The sequence below is a fragment of the Electrophorus electricus genome, chromosome 5 (genome assembly GCF_041902795.1).
Source record: "Electrophorus electricus isolate QZ-2024a chromosome 5, ASM4190279v1, whole genome shotgun sequence".
Taxonomy (NCBI): Eukaryota; Metazoa; Chordata; class Actinopteri; order Gymnotiformes; family Gymnotidae; genus Electrophorus; species Electrophorus electricus.
Window position 1 is genome coordinate 22161897 of NC_137501.1, and position 18543 is coordinate 22180439.

Below are 18543 nucleotides of genomic sequence, written 5' to 3' on the forward strand. Positions count from 1 at the left end.
CATGGAAAGCGCTGTTAATGTAATGTTTCGTACACACAGGGAGAAAACGTCAGGCAGAACTAAAGGGGTTAGCTGACAGATGTTATAGCATTCCCCTTTTGTCTCCTTCACTATTAGAAAGTTCTTCACCTGTCATGTCAGTTAAAATGTCCTGGATTGGGGAGGATGACCAAACCAGTCCATGTGGGCCTTTGTGTGTCTTGAGAAGATTGGCACACAGATACCTTATCAAAGCTTGAGTCTTGGTTTCCGTGTCCTGAATCCTTCCTGAATAGCTAGGATGCTTTGTTTGTAACCTGGATAGCTCAGATGGTAGAGCATCAGACTTTTGATTGGAGGGTATAGGGTTAAATTCCCTGTACCCATAAAAGCATTGTTACTTTGCCATTAGTGTTCTTGTGAACTTTCATTGAATACATCTTGATCATGTCAAGAATCAGGACCCTGTTAAGTAACTGATCTTTCACATTTCTATCATTTAACCCATCTGTGACAATCTACATTGGCCATTGTCCCAGGTTAAGCTAGCTAGTTCTCTTGGCATGGAGTAAATGTTAAGGTCATGCTTACTTTATAAAATCAACACTTCTGAGCCTATCCTTTTCAACTTACTGAGAACATTTTCTTTGCAAGTTCATTACACCTTGTGTACTTGTTGTATTGCGGTGAGCAGTTTCAATAAAGGCTGAGAGAATGAGCAGACTTGTTCTAGTCACAGAATCCATTTACATTTAAATAACAGAAGCTTATCAGTGGAGGATGTACTTGCTCATACCTTTTCTGTTCATTTCCTTTTGTACACACTACAGACTGTACCGTAGAAATGCTTGTCCGAAACATGAACATGCGCACTTGTTTATGTGTGCCGCCTGTTAGCTAATGCATCAGGGAAGTACTTTTGGAACAAAACATCGAGGCACTTGTTTTTCAGGCAAGTGTCTGTATTCAGGTAAGAACACGTGCATGTTCAAGTCCTTGCCCTCTACATCATTCTCTGCGCTTGATTGAGAAAGACCTGACACTGTGTGATGGCATTGCTTAATTGAGAGCCAAAGCAACAACAATCTTGGTTATCAAAGACTCACTCCACCCTGACCACAGCCTCTTCACTCAGAAGCCATGAGAAAACAACCATCGCAGCATGTGAGTAAAAATCAATCCTTTAAGGGGTTTTATATTTCAACATGCAGTTCGAAATCTTAATGTGTTCCACATGAAAGTAATGTTCTTTCCATATGTGCACATTGCACATTTAATGTTTCTGTATTTCAGCCAATCATTTCTCTCTCTACATGACATTTTAGAAAATTTTCTACAAAAGCACTGAATGTTATTCTAACCATTTATGTCCTTTCTCCATTCATGTACACAAAGTGCAGTATGCATCTAAATGTCCTCAAAAGAGGTACATTTTGGTAACTGAACATGTCCAACTCGTACAATGCGATGTTTCTTCTTTGAGTCAAATGAATTTGACAATTCAAATATGCACAACTGGCCGTGTTTCTAGCCAACATACTGGTGTTTGGACCTATGGAACTACTGGTCTGTTACCTTTGATAGCTCAGTTGGTAGAGCGGAGGACTGTAGAAGTTAAAATTGTCATCCTTAGGCCGTCGGTTCAAATCCGACTCGAAGGAAGTTTTTCTTACCAAGCGAAATTTTCCGTTTTAACTTTGCAAAAATGGCTTTCCCTGACCGAAATCGAACCCAGGGCATGGCGGTGAAAGCACGGAATCTTAGCCACAATTCCATCGGCAACCAAGCCATGGATCCTTCTTGTCACCAACATTTTTCAGTGTCTGCACTCCTACTATACTGATGACATTCGGATGCATACTGGACTTGGTATGCATAAAAGGAAGCAGGCCATAAAGCGAGTTATTCATCTTTCTTTTTGTTCTACAAAATAGATGAAGTTTGCAAGAGTCAAGACTCTTTTTTTTACCATCTGGGATCACTCAAGAAAAGTGGGAATTCTAGTGTCACTAACACATGGAAAGAGCTGTTAATGTAATGTTTCGTACACACAGGGAGAAAACGTCAGGCAGAACTAAAGGGGTTAGCTGACAGATGTTATAGCATTCCCCTTTTGTCTCCTTCACTATTAGAAAGCTCTTCACCTGTCATGTCAGTTAAAATGTCCTGGATTGGGGAGGATGACCAAACCAATCCATGTGGGCCTTTGTGTGTCTTGAGAAGATTGGCACACAGATACCTTATCAAAGCTTGAGTCTTGGTTTCCGTGTCCTGAATCCTTCCTGAATAGCTAGGATGCTTTGTTTGTAACCTGGATATCTCAGATGGTAGAGCATCAGACTTTTGAATGGAGGGTATAGGGTTAAATTTCCTGTACCCATAAAAGCATTGTTACTTTGCCATTAGTGTTCTTGTGAACTTTCATTGAATACATCTTGATCACGTCAAGAATCAGGACCCTGTTAAGTAACTGATCTTTCACATTTCTATCATTTAACCCATCTGTGACAATCTACATTGGCCATTGTCCCAGGTTAAGCTAGCTAGTTCTCTTGGCATGGAGTAAATGTTAAGGTCATGCTTACTTTATAAAATCAACACTTCTGAGCCTAACCTTTTCAACTTACTGAGAACATTTTCTTTGCAAGTTCATTACACCTTGTGTACTTGTTGTATTGCGGTGAGCAGTTTCAATAAAGGCTGAGAGAATGAGCAGACTTGTTCTAGTCACAGAATCCATTTACGTTTAAATAACAGAAGCTTGTCAGTGGAGGATGTACTTGCTCATACCTTTTCTGTTCATTTCCTTTTGTACACACTACAGACTGTGCCGTAGAAATGCTTGTCCGAAACATGAACATGCGCACTTGTTTATGTGTGCCGCCTGTTAGCTAATGCATCAGGGAAGTCATTTTGGAACAAAACATCGAGGCACTTGTTTTTCAGGCAAGTGTCTGTATTCAGGCAAGAACATGTGCATGTTCAAGTCCTTGCCCTCTACATCATTCTCTGCACTTGATTGAGAAAGACCTGACACTGTGTGACGGCATTGCTTAATTGAGAGCCAAAGCAACAACAATCTTGGTTATCAAAGACTCACTCCACCCTGACCACAGCCTCTTCACTCAGAAGCCATGAGAAAACAACCATCGCAGCATGTGAGTAAAAATCAATCCTTTAAGGGGTTTTACATTTCAACATGCAGTTTGAAATCTCAATGTGTTCCACATGAAAGTAATGTTCTTTCCATATGTGCACATTGCACATTTAATGTTTCTGTATTTCAGCCAATCATTTCTCTCTCTACATGACAACATTTTAGAAAATGTTCTACAAAAGCACTGAATGTTATTCTAACCATTTATGTCCTTTCTCCATTCATGTACACAAAGTGCAGTATGCATCTAAATGTCCTCAAAAGAGGTACATTTTGGTAACTGAACATCTCCAACTCGTACAATGCGATGTTTCTTCTTTGAGTCAAATGAATTTGACAATTCAAATATGCACAACTGGCTGTGTTTCTAGCCAACATACTGGTGTTTGGACCTATGGAACTGCTAGTCTGTTACCTTAGATAGCTCAGTTGGTAGAGCGGAGGACAGTAGAAGTTAAAATTTTCATCCTTAGGCCGTCGGTTCAAATCCGACTCGAAGGAAGTTTTTCTTACCAAGTGAAATTTTCCGTTTTAACTGTGCAAAAATGGCTTTCCCTGACCGAAATCGAACCCAGGGCATGGCGGTGAAAGCACGGAATCTTAGCCACAATTCCATCGGGAACCAAGCCATGGATCCTTCTTGTCACCAACATTTTTCAGTGTCTGCACTCCTACTATACTGATGACATTCGGATGCATACTGGACTTGGTATGCATAAAAGGAAGCAGGCCATAAAGCAAGTTATTCATCTTTCTTTTTGTTCTACAAAATAGATGAAGTTTGCAAGAGTCAAGACTCTTTTTTTTTTTACCATCTGGGATCACTCAAGAAAAGTGGGAATTCTAGTGTCACTAACACATGGAAAGAGCTGTTAATGTAATGTTTCGTACACACAGGGAGAAAACGTCAGGCAGAACTAAAGGGGTTAGCTGACAGATGTTATAGCATTCCCCTTTTGTCTCCTTCACTATTAGAAAGCTCTTCACCTGTCATGTCAGTTAAAATGTCCTGGATTGGGGAGGATGACCAAACCAGTCCATGTGGGCCTTTGTGTGTCTTGAGAAGATTGGCACACAGATACCTTATCAAAGCTTGAGTCTTGGTTTTCGTGTCCTGAATCCTTCCTGAATAGCTAGGATGCTTTGTTTGTAACCTGGATAGCTCAGATGGTAGAGCATCAGACTTTTGATTGGAGGGTATAGGGTTAAATTCCCTGTACCCATAAAAGCATTGTTACTTTGCCATTAGTGTTCTTGTGAACTTTCAGTGAATACATCTTGATCACGTCAAGAATCAGGACCCTGTTAAGTAACTGATCTTTCACATTTCTATCATTTATCCCATCTGTGACAATCTACATTGGCCATTGTCCCAGGTTAAGCTAGCTAGTTCTCTTGGCATGGAGTAAATGTTAAGGTCATGCTTACTTTATAAAATCAACACTTCTGAGCCTATCCTTTTCAACTTACTGAGAACATTTTCTTTGCAAGTTCATTACACCTTGTGTGCTTGTTGTATTGCGGTGAGCAGTTTCAATAAAGGCTGAGAGAATGAGGAGACTTGTTCTAGTCACAGAATCCATTTACGTTTAAATAACAGAAGCTTGTCAGTGGAGGATGTACTTGCTCATACCTTTTCTGTTCATTTCTTTTTGTACACACTACAGACTGTGCCGTAGAAATGCTTGTCCGAAACATGAACATGCGCACTTGTTTATGTGTGCCGCCTGTTAGCTAATGCATCAGGGAAGTAATTTTGGAACAAAACTTCGAAGCACTTGTTTTTCAGGCAAGTGTCTGTATTCAGGCAAGAACACGTGCATGTTCAAGTCCTTGCCCTCTACATCATTCTCTGCACTTGATTGAGAAAGACCTGACACTGTGTGACGGCATTGCTTAATTGAGAGCCAAAGCAACAACAATCTTGGTTATCAAAGACTCACTCCACCCTGACCACAGCCTCTTCACTCAGAAGCCATGAGAAAACAACCATCGCAGCATGTGAGTAAAAATCAATCCTTTAAGGGGTTTTATATTTCAACATGCAGTTCGAAATCTTAATGTGTTCCACATGAAAGTAATGTTCTTTCCATATGTGCACATTGCACATTTAATGTTTCTGCATTTCAGCCAATCATTTCTCTCTCTACAAGACAACATTTTAGAAAATTTTCTACAAAAGCACTGAATGTTATTCTAACCATTTATGTCCTTTCTCCATTCATGTACACAAAGTGCAGTATGCATCTAAATGTCCTCAAAAGAGGTACATTTTGGTAACTGAACATCTCCAACTCGTACAATGCGATGTTTCTTCTTTGAGTCAAATGAATTTGACAATTCAAATATGCACAACTGGCCGTGTTTCTAGCCAACATACTGGTGTTTGGACCTATGGAGCTGCTAGTCTGTTACCTTCGATAGCTCAGTTGGTAGAGCGGAGGACTGTAGAAGTTAAAGTTGTCATCCTTAGGCCGTCGGTTCAAATCCGACTCGAAGGAAGTTTTTCTTACCAAGCGAAATTTTCCGTTTTAACTGTGCAAAAATGGCTTTCCCTGACCGAAATCGAACCCAGGGCATGGCGGTGAAAGCACGGAATCTTAGCCACAATTCCATCGGGAACCAAGCCATGGATCCTTCTTGTCACCAACATTTTTCAGTGTCTGCACTACTACTATACTGATGACATTTGGATGCTTACTGGACTTGGTATGCATAAAAGGAAGCAAGTGAGTTATTCATCTTTCTTTTTGTTCTACAAAATAGATGAAGTTTGCAAGAGTCAAGACTCTTTTTTTTACCATCTGGGATCACTCAAGAAAAGTGGGAATGCTAGTGTCACTAACACATGGAAAGAGCTGTTAATGTATTGTTTTGTACACATAGGGAAAAAACTTCAGGCAGAACTAAAGGGGTTAGGTGCTCTTGATATGATATCTCCAGAGTTTCAAGACAATGGGAATGGTATTCCATTGTAAAGAAGCTCACACACATATATTTCTAAACACATATATATTTGTAAAACTCTACAGAGTTTTAAGAGGAGAAGAAAAGCATTCATTAGATGCAAAGTGAAACTTGGCATGCTATGACACCACACTGCTAAAGGACTTAGTTGACAGATGTTAAAGCATTCCCCTTTTGTCTCCTTCACTATTAGAAAGCTCTTCACAGGACTTATTTGCTGGCAACTTTCCCTTTCATTCCTTCTCAACATTATGGGGCGGGACCCTCGGTTGTTTGAATCAAAATTCAAGGATCTTTTTTTTTTCCATTTTAAATCTGCTTGTGGTAATCATAAACGCATAAGCAGAAGAGGAATCAAACCTGGGCTGCAGTAGTGCGGTTGTCATATACATGCCCCTATGCCAGAAGGAAGAGGGCCAGAGCACTGCAATTAGTCTACTTCTCCAAAGGTAACAAATGGACGGGTAATGTAAATCATTGGTGTCAACATGGCTATCCAAGTCCAATTTCTCCACCTCCACATCAAGTCAGGTCAAATAGGCCTACCTTTTCATCCAAAGTACAAAATGCAGCATGAACTAAATGAAAAAACAAACAATAAAATAAAAGGTCAATGACCCAAAGACATAATGTAGTGGAAGATGCATTAGTGGACACAGGCTCCAAAAATGCACTATGCAAGTTTCAATTCATGATGCAAATAAAGCTGATGTTTGCCAGATTCCAGATACTTTTTGCTGTCAAAGATCAGTCATAATAATCAAGATCGATTGAGGAGTGAATGCTGGGAAAAGAAAAGGTGTTTTAATATGTTTTGGTTTCACTGACCTTTTCTCACAGCTGCATAATTAATGGTGACGAATAAGTTGTTCTTAGATAAATTGAGGTAAAGCTCCATTATTCAACAAAGTAAACAATAAAATTGACAAATTATACGCTGCCACTGCTGGTCATACAGCTTTCCTAGTGAGCAGAAAGAAACATGTGACCTCAAATTGATTTGAACAAGCAACTTTTTGATAGGGAGTCAGACACGCTACTATTGCACCACGAGGTCAAGCAACCGCAACTACTGCTCAATTATGCCCAGAGGAGGTAGATGTTTTATTTCCCAAGCTCTGACATCTTAGTTGAATGACCAGTGCAACATTCCATTCCAGAATTTTACTTTCCTTTTTTACCCTCATCTCCCTCAAAGTTGAAAAATTCAAGAATAGTATTAGGGAGAGGGAAGGAAGAATCAAAGGGAGGCAAACTTCAGGCAGAATCTCTGAGCTCTCTGCTTTCTTCAGAGCCTCAGCCACGTATGCAGGTTGCTGTTTTAGGAAATGCCAAATCTGTTGTCAAGTGATTTATAGGCTCTATTGCTAAAGGTATTGCTGCTATGTCCTAATTAGCATGCACCCATGATGTAAGCAAATGGAGCACATACTGGCAGTGACTGGTATGCTACTGGAGGTTTGGATTACAACCAAGCCATCTAGACTTCCTCAGAAACATTTGAGAAGTACTATGCCAGGGTTGATTGCAAATAACAGCACTCTGAGTTGCAGGGGTCTGCTGGCACAGAGTAGTAGGCCTACATGGAGCAAGTTGGTCTAGTCCATTCTTCATATAACAAGGCACTGCACATGTAGCTGAGTGTCTTTTTTGGACAGAAATGGGTGGATTTTCATTATGTTGCTGATTTGGAAACTACATGAACCACTAAAGGCAGTAATATGAGTAGAAATGATATTTGGTAATCTTTTGGTAGCCTAATGCTAAAAAACCTTCCAAAATGCTGTTTTCTAAAGACAGTGGCCAACATTCTTATACTAAGTATGCAACTCTGCTGAAATGATGCTAAGCAAGCACTCCACCACTTGAGGTAATTCCAGACCTTATAAGCCAAATATGTTATACGCTTTCAGGTGCCATACTAGCTGTCACAGTACCTTAGCTAGCTTTGTTCTACCAATAAAGATGATGCAAATAAATCATTTGCTTAGGAAAGTTCTTAAAAATCACACATTCGAAGAAGAATACATAATGTCATAATGTTAGATGTAAAGGTGTAATTGCGCTATAGACTTTTAATTCAGTGATCCTACTTAAACTTTTGTGGAACTTGCAATGCCTTATAATATGTCTCCTTGCTGCACAGAGAGGCTATTGAACAGTGGCTTCTGAACAAAGGATTTTACAATTTATTTCATTAGTTGTCTGCTGGCCAAACACCTGGACTGGGAAGGGTATGTGTCAGCTTCCATGTATGCTTGGTTCAAAAGTGTTGCTATGCTGGTTCACACACTCCATGTGTTTTCATGGAAAGGGGTCTACCTCAGCTTCCTTTGGATCATGGATGGGCTTTGTCCTACCAAATCAGATCATGCAAATAAGTCATTTGCTTAGTAAATTTTTTGAAAATCACACCTTCGAAGAAGAAATCATAATGCCAAATAACTGTAGTGGACAATATTGTTATAGCAAATATGCAACTCTGCTAAAAAGACACTGAAGAATGTGGGCATCAATCCCACTACCTCTTGCACGCAAAGCAAGCGCTTAATGTACCCTTTTCTTTCCATGGGCAATCAAACAAACGCCTATGGCTCAAGACTGAATAGGACAGCCTGAAAAATCCCACAACAGTTTCAAATGTTTTTGTATGCTGGCAACTCAAACATACTTGCACTGGAAAGATGCAGAAATCTATTCTGCTCCCCTGTCATTTCAACCAAACATTCTACAATTTGAGAAATGTCACATCTGGCAGCCCTTTTTTTGGGATTTCTTTTTGTGATGAAATTGCCAATGCTATCAGAATACCTTTCCACAGCTTCGAGGACTTGCAACAGTGAAAATTTCCAGACCTTTTAAGCCAAATAGGTTATACGCATTCAGGCGCCGTACTAGCTGCCACAGTACCTTAGCTAGCATAAGATGGTTAGCTCCACTCTCGGCATGAGGAAAAATGTGCTCAGTGTCTTTTTGCTTATACATGATGGTAAGAAACAGATCGCCAAATCTGGAGGTGCAAGATGTTAAAAATTGGGGGAAAATAATCTCTATCCAATATTACTTCAGGCTTGGTGTAGTGACTATAAATGGTAAGAATGTAGTTCAGAGATTATCAAGAAGTACTGTCTTCTTATACCATTTATGTAGAACTATTTAATGGAAGTGAAAGTGCACTCCAAGGCATGACTGCACCATGAGGCCCTGCCCGACCGTTCCATGGATTTCACAGCGTTAATATCATTTTCTGAGTACATACCATATTATTGTAAATGGACCTACATTCATTAGTAATGTTTTAATCATAACCAGCCAAACGAAAGCTGCCACGATATAATAAAACTGGGAGAGCATTGGTTCAAGTTCAAGTTCAAAAGACTTTTATTGTCATTTCAGATATATTCAAGTGCACAGCAAAAGATGAAACAATGTCCCTCCTGGACCATTGTGCATCATAAAACAAAACTTACTGACTATCTAAAGGTCCCTGGTTCAATCTTGGGTTTTGCTGTCTGTGCCAGAGAGAGCTCCTCATCAGATTTTTCTTTTTTAAGTATATTTCGCAAACCTTTACATTCCTTTACTGAAAAACAAATGAGATGTTCCCATTTTTATGTTATTGTTAGATGTCCTGATGTAATAGATCCTTACACTAATGCAAAATTTCCTCTGATCTGATACTTTTCTCAGCGATCTCCAAAATTTGTAAAATGTGAGGAAAAATGCTTAATGCTTGCTTAAAAGAGGAAGTAAAAAATATGTGACCTTTGCCCTTGTCTTGATCAGTCTGCAAGAAAGGTGACTAGAAAAGTGTTGGAGTATGACAATTATCGCTTAGCTGTTGCTGGACAGGGGTGCAGGAGCAGGGAGTAACAATTTGTTTCTAGGAGGAAAGAATGTTCAAGGATGGTGGAGATTGATCATTTCCGATTGGAAATGTTTTCGGGATCTGCTGCTTTGCTAGTGCCATGCACGCATTATGTGACTTTTGAAGTTTTCAAATCGATGTATCGTTCACACTGCACAACTCTATGTCTTGGAATCTGGAGTCCTTAATTTGTGGTATCTCAGTGGCAGGCATAATCAGATCCCAACACATTTCAGACTAAAGGTTCTGGACTCCCTGGCACTGCAAGACATCTATCCTGCTATAATTTGATGGGGAGGATGCATCTGTGTGGTTGTTTTTAATTATATTTTCTATTATACATGTCTTGCACAGATGTACCCCAGAAGTTGTTTTTCTCTGAACTCACATTGGCTGTGTGGCTGAGGTGGTACATTCTTGGAGAGTCTCCCCTGTGTAACAGTGCCTGCCAAGTGTCACATCTTTCAAGTTCTTGTCAAATTTAGACTGCATGCTTTAAATGGATATGGTCATAGGGGATGATGATGATGGTTAATGGTTGAATGCAGGAATCCCCTCTCTCTCAGACATACACACTTTCTCCATCTCTCTATTTGTACCTGTTCTTTGTCTATAGCCAGGAGTCTATATTGTTCAGAGTTTATTAATTAAGGTCCTATCAAACATGAATTGTATATATTTTGTTTTGTACTTTCTAGAACCTGAACTCTTGGCCACATTCAAACACTCAACTCATTTCAAATGAGTCAAAGCAGACTGCATGTAGAGCTCTAACCCTCAGTTCTGTCACATTATAACAAGGCATAGCGCAAGTTTGCGACAGCAGCCAATATGAAAAAATGGAGGTCTCCCTGGTTGTAGGAATTCAGAGGTTCTTTGACTTGACCCCTGACACAATGTGCCTACCCCAGAAGAGCTAACAGCAGAACTGGTAGTGGTGGATACTGAAGAGGAATACATAAGAGGGAGAGAAGTATAATTAATCAAATCCAAAGTATGAGGACATGATGCAGCATGAATGTATTGCACATGTATCATGTGACTGTGACAGCTCTCATCCATCCATCACAACCACAGTTATAGAGGACATCAGTATCTAACCCAAACTCATTAACATAGACTAGGCTATTTATTATTAAATGTGTTTGCAATGCATTTGCATATTTACACATTTGAACACAAGGGAACAGTCTCTACATTGCAATGATATTATTCATTTATCTCACAGCCAAAACTTATCAGTGATAAACTACTGATATGTCAACTGGTCTTAACACAGACAGATTTAACTTACTCTGTGGAGACTGTGTCTAACTTAAACCTTTCCTTCAAATAGAGCAGATCCTTGTTGCAGAGGTAATGTTTTTACCTTTATATGCTTTTCCCACTCATAGTCATGCAACACACAAAAATGCACACCTCTCACAGACTCTCTCACACACATCCAGAGCAGACATTAATATCTGACAGTGTATATTGTACAGCACACTGCTGGCCATCTGAACACATGATGGATATGATTCTAATTTGCACTATTATTCATCTAACACAGTCATAGTTATTCACCTGAACACATCATGTTTCTGACTTTGTATCACTATTAGTTATGCAATGGTGCCTCAATACTAGCACTAACTGAACAGTGTTCTGTATAAATATGATCTGATTCTGTGAGCCAAGGAATATAAACCTTTTAGGGACATATTTAAAAGATTTTCAGGTAAACTTCCACAAGGATGCACCTGTCCTTTTAAATGGCCTTTTAAAACTTCTGCTATAAGATAACTTCAGATTTTCTCATAGAAAATTCAATTACCATCAAGACAACTGTGGGACATGTGTAAATGGTATACGGAGTGTTAGTAAAGTTCTTTGTTCAATTTTTTGCGTAAAAACACGTGTTCGGTTCCTTCATAAGCAAACCCAAACTACGCAAGCGTTTGGTTAACTAAAAATGCACATTACTGATGTAAAAGTGTTCCTGAATAGAGCAATAGACCACCCATTTCTATTTAATATTGATTTCTATTGGACATTGCAGTGGCATTGTTTTGTATTTACAGTGCTTCAGTGATGTTAGCAGATAGCCTAGCGCATGGGTTTGACGCTTGTACAACTGTAGGAATGATATGATCGCCAGTACTTTTGGACCTCATGGAAAGGAAGAGGCTTATTTCAGATGAAATTTATGTGGAATTGCTCACTTAAGTTTTCATGGTGTAATGGTTAGCTCTTTGCACTTTAAATCCAGTGATCTGAGTTTGACTCTGGATTCTGAAGTCACCAGTGCAAACATATTGTATTGTTGGTTATGGAGTAAAGGTAAGCATTGTGGACTCTGAAATCAGATATATAGAAGAAGGTTTGTTTTGAAGTTTCCTCAGTGTAATGCTTAGTAAGCACTTTTCATTCTATATTGTCAGAGGTCATGCCTCCGTGGCACCTTTCTAAACCTGGCTGACATTTTGAGATTATATGGGTTTTATTGCTACAACTTATTGGAAATCTCAAAAATATCTGTCACTTGACCAGATTACAAACATGAGACAAAGCAGTTGTTGCCCCAATTAGGTCAATGCCTTGCCAATCTGTGTGCTGATGACGCTGGACAAGGTAAAGTTATATAAAAGGAACTCATGTCTTACAAAAAAAAGACAGGAGATGTGATATATAGAAAGCACTCTGCCCTCTGAATCTAGCAATACAGAAAACAAAACATTTTTGGACTTGTTCTATGATGGAAATGAAAGCACTGTGGACTCTGAATCCATTGTAACACAGACAAAAAGGCTCGATTTGTTGTTTGCAGTTTGTGATTGTAAGCAGGCTTGACACTGAATCCGGAAAAATTGAAGACACAAAAGATATTTTAAACATTTGTATAATATATTTGCAAGTACTACGGACACTGAATCCAGTGATACAGAAGACACAAAATATATTTTTGTTGTTTTGCTTGATGTAACAGTATACACATGCGGTTGTGATTACAGCAATACAAGAAGATCAAAAGCATTTTTTTTTTGTTTCTGTGGTGTAATAGTTAGCAATCTGGTCTTTGTCTCTGGTGATCCCAGTTCAACTCTTGGTGGAACCTATTGAATGCCTGTTGTTCCTTTCAGCTAGAAGGTACTTTCTTGTAGCAAGTTTTTTTAATGGCTGCAACCTGTATTGATGGATCAGATTCGATTAACCTTTTGTGAGGAATTCTTAAATGCCTGTGATTTTGGAAAACTAAATGCTGATTATCCTATCATAGGTGGCATTAAGCTAAAGAGAATTCACGGAAGATAAATGATTCACCATCAATATACGAAGACATCGCACTTCATTTTTGTTCCATCCATTAGTTAATGGGAAAAGCACTTGATTCTGAATCCAGCAATACAGGACAACAGTTGTTCGTTTAGGGTTTAATGGGGCAATGGTTAGCACTCTGGATCCTGAGTTCGACTCTCAGTGGAACCTGTTGAAGTACCTGTTACCTTGTTTTTGAGACAAAATAAAACTAAACCTGTTAATTTAATGATGGAAAGGTCTGGATTCTGAAGCCACCAGTTGAAACATATGGTATTGTTGGCTATGGAGTAAAGGTAAGCATTGTGGACTCTGAAATCAGCTATATAGAAGAAGGTTTCTTTGAAGTTTCCACAGTGTAATGCTTAGTAAGCACTTTTCATTTTATATTGTCAGAGGTCATGCCTACGTGGCACCTTTCTAAACCTGGCTGACATTTTGAGATTATATGGGTTTTCTTGCTACAATTTATTGTAAATTGCAAAAATGTCTGTCACTTGACCAGATTACAAACATGAGACAAAGCAGTTGTTGCCACAATTAGGTCAATGCCTTGCCAATCTGTGTTCTGATGACGCTGGACAAGGTAAAGTTATATAAAAGGAACTCATGTCTTACAAAAAAAAAGACAGGAGATGTGATATATAGAAAGCACTATGCCCTCTGAATCTAGCAATATAGAAGACAAAACATTTTTGGACTTGTTCTATGATGGAATTGAAAGCACTGTGGACTCTGAATCCAGTGAAACACAAGCCAAAAAGGTTCGATATGTTGTTTGCAGATTGTGATTGTAAGATGACTTGACACTGAATCTGGCAAAATTGAAGACACAAAAGATATTTTAAACATTTGTATAATATATTTACAAGTACTACAGACACTGAATCCAGCGATACAGAAGACACACAACATATTTTTGTTGTTTTGCTTGATGTAACAGTATACACATGTGGTTGTGATTACAGCAATACAAGAAGAGCAAAAGCATTTTTTTTTTGTTTCTGTGGTGTAATAGTTAGGAACCTGGTCTTTGTCTCTGGTGATCTCATTTCAACTCTTGGTGTAACCCATTGAATGCTTGTTGTTCCTTTCAGCTAGCATGTACTTTCTTGTACCAATGGTTGTAGCTCAATTTACAATAATATGGTATGTACTCATAAAATAATGACTGTACCACTGTGAAATCCATGGAGCGCTCAGGCAGGATCTCACAGCGCAGTCATGCCTTGAGGTGCACTTTCACTTCCATTAAATACTTGTGCTAAAATGGAACGGCAAGAAAGTACTTCTTGACCGTCTCTGGACTATATTCTTACCAGTTATAGTCACTGCACCAAGTCTCAAGTGATATTGATTAGGGAAGTTTATTTTCCCCCACTTTTTAACATTTCGCATGGTCCATACCTCACGAATTTGCAATCTTTTTCTTAGCATCAACTATAAGCAAAAAGACACTGAGCACATTTTTCCTCATGCCGAGAGTGGAGCTAACCATCCCATGCTAGCTAAGGTAATGTGGCAGCTAGTATGGCACCTGAATGTGTATAACCTATTTCAATTAAAAGGTCTGGAAATTTTCACAGTTGCAAGTACTTGAAGCTGTGGAAAGGCATTGTGATAGCAGTGGAAGTTTCATCACAAAAAGAAATCCCGAGACAAGAGATGCCAGATGTGATATTTCCCAAATTGTGGAATGTTTGGTTGAAATGACAGGTGAGCAAAATAGATTTTGGCATCTTTCCAGATCAAGTATGTTCGAGTTGTCAGCATAAGAAAACATTTGAAACTGTTGCTGGATTTTGCAGACTGTCCTATTCAGTCTTGAGCCATAAGCTTTTGTTTGATTGCCCATGGAAAGAAAAGTTTACGTGAAGGGGAATTTGCTCAAGTGTTAGAGCGCTTGCTTTGCATGTGAGAGGTAGTGTGATCGATGCCCATGTTCTCCAGTGTGTCTTTCCAGCAGAGTTGCCTACTTGGTATTAGAATGTTGGCCACTCTCTTTAGAAAATGGTATTTTGTAAAGTTATTTGGCATTATGATTTCTTCTTCGACGGTGTGATTTTCATGAATTTTACTTAGCAAATGACTTATTTGCATCATCTGATTTGGTAGTACAAAGCCTGTCCATGATCCAAAGGAAGCTGAGGTAGTTCCCATTTCATGAAAACACATGGGGCGTGTGAACCAGGATACCAACACTTTTGCACCAAGCATACATTCAAGCTGACACATACCCTTCCCTTGTCCAGGTGTTTGGCCAGCAGACAACTAATGAAATAAATTGTAAATGCATTCCACTGTTCAAGAACCTCTCTGTGCAGCAAGGAGACATATTATAAGGCATTGCAAGATCCACAAAAGTTTAAGTAGGATCACTGAACTCAAAGTCTACAGCACGATTACACCTTTAAATCTACAATAGCATAAAGACGGGAATGTTTTATTCTTTTTTTTAGAAAATAATTGTAAAGATTTATTAAATATACAAACTGTCTCTGCCCCCTAAGTCACATTTCTGCTCAAAATCAATGTCTGGTCCCTCATGGACCTTCATCGTACTGTCAATAGAGTCACTTTGTTTAATAATCAGCTCACCAGGTAGCGTGTTAGTAACTTCAGTCATAAAATGTGTTAGTACTTCCCCAGCAGTGCACTGCAATTCATAAACATTCAAAGGGACCCCCACTTCTAACTTGACTCCCTGTGTGGGTGTTTCCCACGTGACAAATAAGCCCTCTGGGTTGCTGCTAATTGTGCATCCAAGTTTACACATCAGGTCTCTAGCTAACAAATTAATTGGACACGTTTCTGACACCAAAAAATATGTTTAAATTGGCTATTTCCTAAACTACATTGGAGAGGCTCGGACATCCTTTCATCGATAGGATGGCCTCCCATTCCAATTACTGTTATCCCATACCCTGGTCTCATTCTACATTCTATTAAACCTTCTCTCAACACCGAGTGGGTGGCACCACTGTCAACCAAAAACAACATTTTTTCCCTCTACATTCACAATTATTTCAGGGAGGCCTCTTGACCCTTTACTAATCTGCTGTAGTAATTGGTCATTTAAATTTGTTACTTCCCTTTTGCCGTCTTCCTTCAGTGGCCCGTCGCTGCCCTGCCTCTCCTCTGCCCGTCAATCTTTTTTAACTTCCACAGCCATGCTGTCACTATCTTCGCCTTCTTCTTCAGGACAGTCTCTTGCAAAGTGTCAGAATTTTCCACAATTATAGCATTCCCTTCTTCCAAACTCTTTTCCTCGACCTCTTCCTCTCCCTCGTCCGCGTCCGCGTCCTCTGCCACGTCCGTGACCTCTTCCTGTCTCCTACTGTTTGGAGCATTGTCAGCATCGCCTGGTGGGTGATGTCGGCGTGCTGGCACTCCCGTCTAGCATCCTTCTTACCCAGAATAGTTTCATGATGCTTGGCATGTTCTTCGATAGTTGACAAAGGAGCTCGACTATAACCGATGCAGTTCTTTCTGATGAGGTCGCTAATGTCCTTTCTCATATTCATAAGGAAGCTATTTCTCAGATGAGCTTCCCACGCCCCCACTTCTCCGTGGCCCGCTGCACGTTGTGCTGGTGCATCAATTCCACAATGATCAGTATGGACGCGTGTCAAAGGGACAAGGAAATTAGCCACGGGCTCGTCATCCCTTTGTTTGCATGCTGCTATCATATCGGTGTCAATAGTTGTCAGGTATGCTGCTTCCACCCTTTCGATTTGTCCTCTTATCATCTCTCTGTATGGGCCATAATTACTCCATCTGGTCCAGACACCTCCACCATCGGGAACTGCGGGGCACAGCCTGCCTCAAGCTCTACAGATGGCTTTATAGTGGTGTGACTTAGAGTGCGATGAGCCACTGGTGAGGTTATTGCCTCCAGTTGTCGTCTTGGTTCGTCATATGGAGACGGCTTTGATATTAGCGATGAAGTCCATGGCTCAGGATATGGAGGTGGGTTTGTTAGCGCTTGTGGCTGTTGAATCAGCTGGGGGGCTCTTGGCGGGGTGGCATCGAGGTCAGGATCAGCTAAGAAAACACACTGAGACACTTCATTATTACCTTTTCTATACCCTACCTGCTGCTTCTGTCTTTTTTCAGCCTCCTCTAACCACATTTTTGCCTTTTCCAGCATATGTTCACTATTCTTGTCAAAATATTTCTGCGCTTTCTTTTCAGCCTCCCTTGGTTTAACCTTTACTCTTTCAATCAATTTAAGCAAATATGCAACACTCAAGGTCCCCGATGCATTAAACCCATAGTATTTAATCCAGAACGGGACATGTTTATTTACATGTTCCCCATAGTCTTTACTCATTTGGAAGAACAGGCTACTAGAAAACTTGTCTTTGCTAAATTCATATTCCTTACTTTGCCCTTTACCCATTTTTTTTTTTTTTGGTAAGGGTGATTGCAGAAATGTGATTATAATGACCAAATAATATGAATAATATGGATATGGGTGACACTCTCCCCTTTTTATTTCTTCTTCTGTTAATCACGTCTCTAAAGTTGCTTTAATTTAGTTCCACTCCAGTAATTCATGCTGGTTAACAGAGTTTCCTTCTTTCTCTATGTAAGGCGTCCTGTCAGCCCGGGCCTATTTTCTCTTACACTTGTACATCTACACAGTGTGCCTAACTCTTTTAGGCTATTGGAGTCCCAGACTATGGAGTCCCAGACTCCTTTTTGAGTGCTAGTATTCCTCTACTACGCTGCTTTCTCTACTCAGGCACGCCCTCAGGTAAACTCTGGTGGATTTCTATATTCGAACCTTTCTAAAAATTAGTTTACTTTTTCCACCACTTACTTTCAGTCCTTTAGAACAGGCAGAGCACACCACCGGAGTCAAGCAGGACGTCACTCCCTGGTTAGGTACTTTCCCGTATTCTTGTAGGTTTCCTCTTTCTCCAGCTCAGTCGAGAAATTCTCTCTGAGGAGCGTCCTCAAAGTTCAGTCACCGCTGCTCTGCATGGCGCCTCTCGCTGATCCTGCTGACAATGCCAATTTCTGTGGTGGAATTTTGAACAAACAGCAAGTCAGACATGATTAAGACAGCAATTTAATAAAGAAAATAGGACACACAAAACAGCTGTGTGAGAGCTAATGCTCGAAAGCGAAAGCTCTAAAGGGGTAGACTGACTCTACTCCTTATATCTAAACTTCAACCCCCTCCACGGGGAGGGGGTGCTCTGTGATCTTGTTTACGTACTCCCTGCTCCATTTGGTGATGAACATTCCTGCATATGCCAGGACGCTT

General features: G+C 39.9%; 3 non-coding genes across 3 annotated transcripts; all 3 read left to right on the forward strand.

Moving 5' to 3' along the window:
* The first annotated feature begins 1553 nt into the window (after window positions 1-1553).
* Window positions 1554-1640, forward strand: trnay-gua (transfer RNA tyrosine (anticodon GUA)). Its single transcript is given in 2 exon segments — window positions 1554-1590; window positions 1605-1640. It is a non-coding gene; the product is annotated as a tRNA-Tyr (tRNA).
* Window positions 1641-3550: 1910 nt separating this feature from the next.
* trnay-gua (transfer RNA tyrosine (anticodon GUA)) lies at window positions 3551-3637 on the forward strand. Its single transcript is given in 2 exon segments — window positions 3551-3587; window positions 3602-3637. It is a non-coding gene; the product is annotated as a tRNA-Tyr (tRNA).
* A 1913-nt stretch (window positions 3638-5550) lies between these two features.
* trnay-gua (transfer RNA tyrosine (anticodon GUA)) lies at window positions 5551-5637 on the forward strand. The gene is given in 2 exon segments: window positions 5551-5587; window positions 5602-5637. It is a non-coding gene; the product is annotated as a tRNA-Tyr (tRNA).
* The last annotated feature ends 12906 nt before the right edge of the window (window positions 5638-18543 follow it).